The following is a 6501-nucleotide window of genomic DNA, read 5'->3' as shown; positions in this document are numbered from 1 at the left end:
TCATCCCATCGGTGAGCCCCGACAGACTACAGTTTAATTAAATGGTCCACGTGTGGATTCGCCTCATAGTCGCAGACACTAATGCTTTTGACTTTGGCTGTTCCTTTCCCTACTGTGTAGATGCTTTGAACCTCCGCAACCGACAGGTCATCTGCGTCACTCTCAAAGTTCTCCAGCATCTGGTCGTGTCAGCCGATATGGTGGGCGAGGCTTTGGTGCCCTACTACCGACAAATCCTCCCCATCCTGAACATCTTTAAGAATATGAATGGTGAGTCATCCCCGGAGTCAGAATGTCTTCTCAGCCCCGAAAAAGGGCCGTGGTTTGAAGCAGAGTTCATTAGCAACACGTTTAGGGCTTATTATTGCAGATAAACCAGGATCCATTTGGAGATCTAAATAGCTTAACTCCCACTCCTTCTCTTGCTATACCTGAGGGACTCAGTAAAATTAACAATTTCATTTATTACTCCTCACACGTACAGCTTCCTTACTCAGTACAGAGGCACTGAAGCTGTTCTGTAATCTTCCAATAATTAAATTGTAAAGTTTTTAAGATAGTTTTTTGAATACATTAGTAGATTTTGAGTTTTCCCTTTCTCGTGATAGTAATTCTGCCTTTAGATGCTTCCTGTTAAAATGGCCGTTTTTATTGATTTAAGATGACTTTTTAAAGCAATATTATTAAAATCTGGTACAGGTAATTTGGAGAATTTTAATATATGTCCTCTCTAAAAAAGAAGTAAAAAATGGATAATTTGTAGCTACTTAGTTGATGGTGAGTACTGTTTAAAAAAACATATGTCTATGCTGATACATTTATTTTGAAAAAAATATATATTATTTTGTAAGTTTTGGAAAGCACCGAGGAGCTCAGACGAATCTGCTTCACATTATCAAAGGCGTTAGTGAGTTGTGCTGGTCGCTCAGCGTAAGGGGACGTTCACCTGCTCGTGGAGAGTGAGTTTCCTTTCTTGCCTCTTGAAATGACGTAAATCTGATTTTCTTTTATGTTGCTAACACGGAAGTTTCATACTTCTCACGAGCACGGTGTAAGTCAACGTTTGAAGTTAATTCCTGACAGCCATGTAAATGAGTTAGCAATTTGATGGAACACTGCATGAAAACTTTGCAACATGATCTGCTCATTGTACATATAAAAAAATAAAAAATAAAATCAAGAAACTGAGCATATGGCAGCTCCCACAACAAATAAGTCCTCTATTTGGAATTACTGTTTTTTATATTATTCCTCAGTTTCTTTCAGGAGTCTCCTTAATCAGGCAGACTATTCAGGATGTCATAGACTCCTCAGAAAGTCTTTAGCTGTCTTTCAGTAGTAGGAGCGACTTATATGTTTAATATTAAACATAGCAAATGGGACTTCAGCTGGGCTTATGGGAGCTCATAATGGACTGAGTCGATATCCATTCTACAATATCCGAATAGCTATAGAGTTAATGTGGACATTTAGATGAGATGTTTGCTCTTTCGGGAAATTAAAAATTGGGTATTGGTAATTAAGTAACTGAAAGTTTTAGTAACGGCATTTCTACTAAATGGAAAATACTTGTTAAATATTCTTGATTTATCATCACGTGTTTTCTGTACAGTACCATCAGATACCCGTGGAGTTACAGAATGACTCCATGCGTGCATGTCGGTCAAGTATGATAAAAGAAACCCTACGTTCGCTCATTATGTTTAGATCCTAATTAACTTGAGAGAGATAGACAGAGCTAGAGGGTATAAAGCTGAGGTTATTGGAGAAATGGAAAAATCGACCAACGGCCGCCCCCAAAAGTCTCAGAGCAAACATGTTGGAAGTAAGCGATTTGCAATTATCTTTTCAGTAATCCTCACAGAAACCTATGACATACATACTATGACTGTTTCCATTTTTTTCACTGTAAAAGTTGCCTCTCCGTCACTTTCCTCCTACATCCACATTTGCGTCAGCCCTTGACCGTCACCGAAGCTGGGCGCTGACGGACACACTTCCTGCCTTGCCTGGGGAGGGGTAGCTCGAGGCTACGACACTGTTCACGCTTCTGTCATCCCGCCGTAGGATGTGGGACTTAAATGTTCTCTACCTTCCTGTCTAGAGGAAGCAAAACAGTGACATTCAAAAGACACTTAGAATCTCCCTCATCCTCAGGGAAACCCGTAAAGAAGACCACGGTCACCCGCCACCAAGACGGGTCCCGCTGGGAGCGCTAGACCAGCAGGCAAAAACAGCTGGTTTCTACGTCTTCTCATTATACTTTTCATTTAAATCTTTAACACACACATGTTCATATGCTTAACGAAAGAAGCGATTGGCTTTAGGACTATATCCCTACTTAGATTTTATCAAGTGGGGAATTTATGGTTTATATCGTAGCCTTAATTGGTCCCAAACGTGGCTAATTATTTTGGAACATTCTGGATGCATGCACCAGGAATTCTGCATTCAACTATTTTCTGCTTAATATCTTTCTGACATTTGAAGGGGAAAAAATATATTAGCTTCAGCTTCATTTTCTACTTATCTTAGAAACCTGTCAGTACAATGCCAGAATGCAGTTTGCTGTATTTCCAGAGGGTCAAATTATAAAATTGGAACATTCTAGCTATGACTTAAACTATTCTTCAGAGTGGCGGTGTTACCGTAAATCAGCTCTACCAGAAGCTTGTCAATGACAATGGTATTTTCACTATAAAAATAATCTCGCTTTAATAGCATTTTAATAAATCCTGCTTTACGATTAAAGGATAGCTTATTTTCATCTTCACAGAACTATGTATACTATTTAAGCAGATGTCTGTAGTAACAGATACATTTATTTACAATTAAAATTATATTAGAAATTTATAGCATGTAGCATTAGAAAAAATTTCATCCTCAATTTCAATGTGAGAACAACGTTACCCATTTGTGTCTTTTTTCTTCCCTCATTCATCTTTTATGTAAATCAATGTCTTGTCAAATTTAGATTCAAATATATTTCAAGTCCCACTACAAAACCGTTTTGAGAATGAGACCGGATGTAAATGACAGACAGAAAGCAAAACGCAACAGGGAGCGTATCCCTTCGCGTGTCATGGCCGGTCCTGTCGGCATTCCCCGGAAGCACGAGCTTTCGCTTATCTCTGTCGCCTGCTCCTTTTTGCAATTTATGTCTTGTTTTTCTGTCAGTTGGACCTTCTCTGAGACGATCAGTGACACTGAGTTGCTAGAGACGGCACAGACATTTATACGCAGTCACCCGTGGGGAGGAGCCCCAGGCCCGGGGCTTCCCAGGGCTTCCCAGGGCCCCCGTGGGAAATAAGGAAAGTCAGGGTGGAGCCCATGAAGCTGGCAGCAGCCATCTGTGCCCCACCTGCATTCTTATAGGTGTTAAAACTTAGATCAACTGTGTTCCAGGAGAAGGAGTATTTTTGAATTTCTATTTATGAAAAATATTTTTTCACAGGGTGTAATTAGGCTAGAGTTAAAAAATAAATAAATCTAAGGTGTGACTTGCAATGTGGAATAGAGTAACATCTTGGAGCCAGAAGGGGTGTGAACTTTGTCAAATCATATAACTTTTTGGACTTAAATTTCTCCATCTGTACAAAGTAGTTGTAACGATGCCTTTTTGTAGGGTTGGCATGACACTTCGAGATAGCCCTGTCCTGTAGAGCCTGGCCTTGTCTGGGTATTAAAGGAGATAGTCATTGTCATACAATATGATATACCTGTACAGTGTTCTGTACATATATTATATATTATATGCAAATACAGAAATAATGTATACATTATTATATAGCAACATAAACAGGTGAGTGAATGTACCGTGTGCCCCGGTTGGGTAATCCGCCCCCTTGGCCCTTCAGTGAGCCCGTGAATGAGGCGTGGCCTCCTGGTTTTCCAGCTGTGACAATTCCCTTGTTTCACAGGATTCATCTTCCGGCTGATGGCCAAATGCCAGGTAGGTGGCCGGATAAGTTAAGGACTCTGGGATTCGTTCCAGGATAACTGGTTTTCAAATCCCTCCCTTCTTGGCATAATCTTTAAGCTCAAATACGTGACTAATGTTTGGGGGAACGTCATATTTGAAGAAGAGAAGCCTGAGTGTGACAAACAGAAGACGGGTGGGTCAGGCTCCTTACTGGAAGAGCCAAACTAGTATCTAAGCTTTGGGGCTCGTTTTCCTTAATCCTAAACGACTAATATTAGGGTCTAAAACATGCTGTCTTTCCAGTGACTGCTTTGGGGTGAGACAGAAAGAAGCGTTTCTAGAATAGCAATTTCTTCTTTCCTATGTCCTTTCGCAAATGTTATTAACGGTTACATAAAATTAAGACAATAAGAACACTCGATTTATAGCCTTCAGAGATGAAGCCGCAAAATTAACGATGCAGTGTATTGCATTTGAGAAGCAGGAGCCAATAAATGGCATCGAAATTTTTACAGCTGAAATATGGAGCTCCGCTGGCAGGTGCGGGCTGGCCAATGAGCCTGTTTTCTCCAGGAAGTCCTTATTTTTGTTCCTTTGTTCCTAACTGCACCAAGAGTCCTGACACAGGCTCTGCCTGGGATAGTTTAGAGACTCCAGGTATCAGAAACTCTCGGAGCACCATAAGTTTATGTCATGGAATATGCAAAAGTAAATGTGATTTCGATGAAATAACACGTTCCCATGTGTGTAGAAATCAAATAGTCATAGGATAGATCTCGATATCTAGGATAGATCTGAGACCTGTGCCGCTGTAGATTAATAAAAGTCCATAAAAAGGAGGTTCAATTTTCAAATTTAAGTTCAGACACATTAGAACATATAGGTAATGAGAACGCATCAAATTTACAAAATTTAGCATATTTGTTCCAGGTCCTTGACCCTGAAATTGAAATAGTTTCTAAAAAATAGAAACTACTGTTTTATGCTGATAGTCTTATAAAAGAAGTTCTAATGAGCACCTAAGCGTTCTTAGCCTGATTCCAAACCTCATACCTGTGCTTGTGATTCTTTCAAATGTTGACGAACTTTGGGGAGCTGATCGTTTACTGAAAAAAAAAAGAAACATTCGTTTTTCCGTCTTATAAGTGACTTGTGTAAAGGTTCTGCGTAGAGCTTTAATTTAATTTTGGAATTAAGGTTTATTCCCTATGGGATTCTATACAATTTTGAGTCTCTGGGTTTATAGTTTAGAAATTTACTTCGAAGTTCCTTTGAAATCATTAGGTTTATGAGATTTCGAAGCATTCGAATGTTTATTCGAGGAATGAGTTTATTGAGGACAGTGTTGGAACTGCACCATGATTGCCGGGAGGTCGGCTGGAACGGTCACGTGCCTATTTCACGTCTTCGGACTGCTCTTCCGCTCAGCTTTGACCAGTCGGTCCAAGCAGAATCCTTGGATCACAGCAGAGCTGGGACGTACATGGGAGGGTTGGCTCTGCGCCTCTCTCTGATTTCCTAATCCGCAATCTGTCAGACCCACGAGGGCAGAACGTCTGTGCTGGGCTCTCTTTTTCCTGTGCAGAGTGTGGGCCACCTAGAACTAGGTGCGGAAAACGTGCCCGTGTGGCTTTTATTCCCTAATCCCGCCTGCGTGACCAGGGCTGGTCCGTTCGGTCCTGCCCCGAGTAGCTTTGTTCCGCCGTCAGGGACCCTGTTCTCCTGCCAAAGGCGCTGCCTACCCAGAAGTGGAATCTACGCCTGCAGGTCCACCTGGTCGTCTCTCTGGTCCGAACTACAGAGAACAATGTCTAACCCCCCTTTTCAAATAACGCATTCCCCCCAAAATTACATGAAACTTTCCTTCCCCCTCAGTCTTCACTTCTCCAAGTTCAAGGCTCCTTCTTCTTCCAAGCGCTCTTTATAAGCACAGCTCCCAGAGCTTGAAAAGGTCAGGGTTTGGGGCGGGAGCACCGCGTGTGTGAGGACCCTGATGCTGTGCAGGGAGCTAAGGCAGCAGCCTGGGGACAGACGGTCCTGGGAAAAGCCAGGGCTTCTGGACCGTCGCTGGACGCCCCTCTCACGTGCCGTCGGCCCATAAGATGACCTTATTTTTAGGAAATTTACAAACTCGTACTAACTAAACTTCCTCTTTACTCAGACTGCTTCGTTCAAGCTTGCTTTCACCCTAAATTCACTTGCAAGGCCGTGTTGGCCGCAGGAACACGTGGAAGTTGCTTGTGTCTGTTCTCGCTGTTGGCAGCCCTGGTCGCGTCAGCCCAGAGGGAAGGTCTCTTCCAGAGCTGTCTCTCCAGACCTGGAAACACATGACCTGGTAGGGTGATGACCACAAGAACTGGGATCCAGTTCCCAAGGCTGTGCACTGGCGTCCTGAGGCTCCTGTAACAAGTCACCCTGGACTGGGGCCTTAAATGACAGAAATGTGTTCTTTCGCAGTCTTGAAGGCCGGAAGTCCAAGGTCAAGAGGCCGGCAGGAGCCTGTTCCCCGCCTCTCTCCCTGCTTTGGTGGCTGTCCTTGGCTTGGGGCTGCACCCCTCCCATCTCTGCCCCCACCTCCT

Source organism: Pteropus vampyrus, unplaced genomic scaffold (genome assembly GCF_000151845.1).
Source record: "Pteropus vampyrus isolate Shadow unplaced genomic scaffold, Pvam_2.0 Scaffold230, whole genome shotgun sequence".
NCBI classification, from domain to species: domain Eukaryota; kingdom Metazoa; phylum Chordata; class Mammalia; order Chiroptera; family Pteropodidae; genus Pteropus; species Pteropus vampyrus.
The sequence above is the reverse complement of the archived record's forward strand: the minus strand, read 5'-3'. Positions refer to the sequence as shown.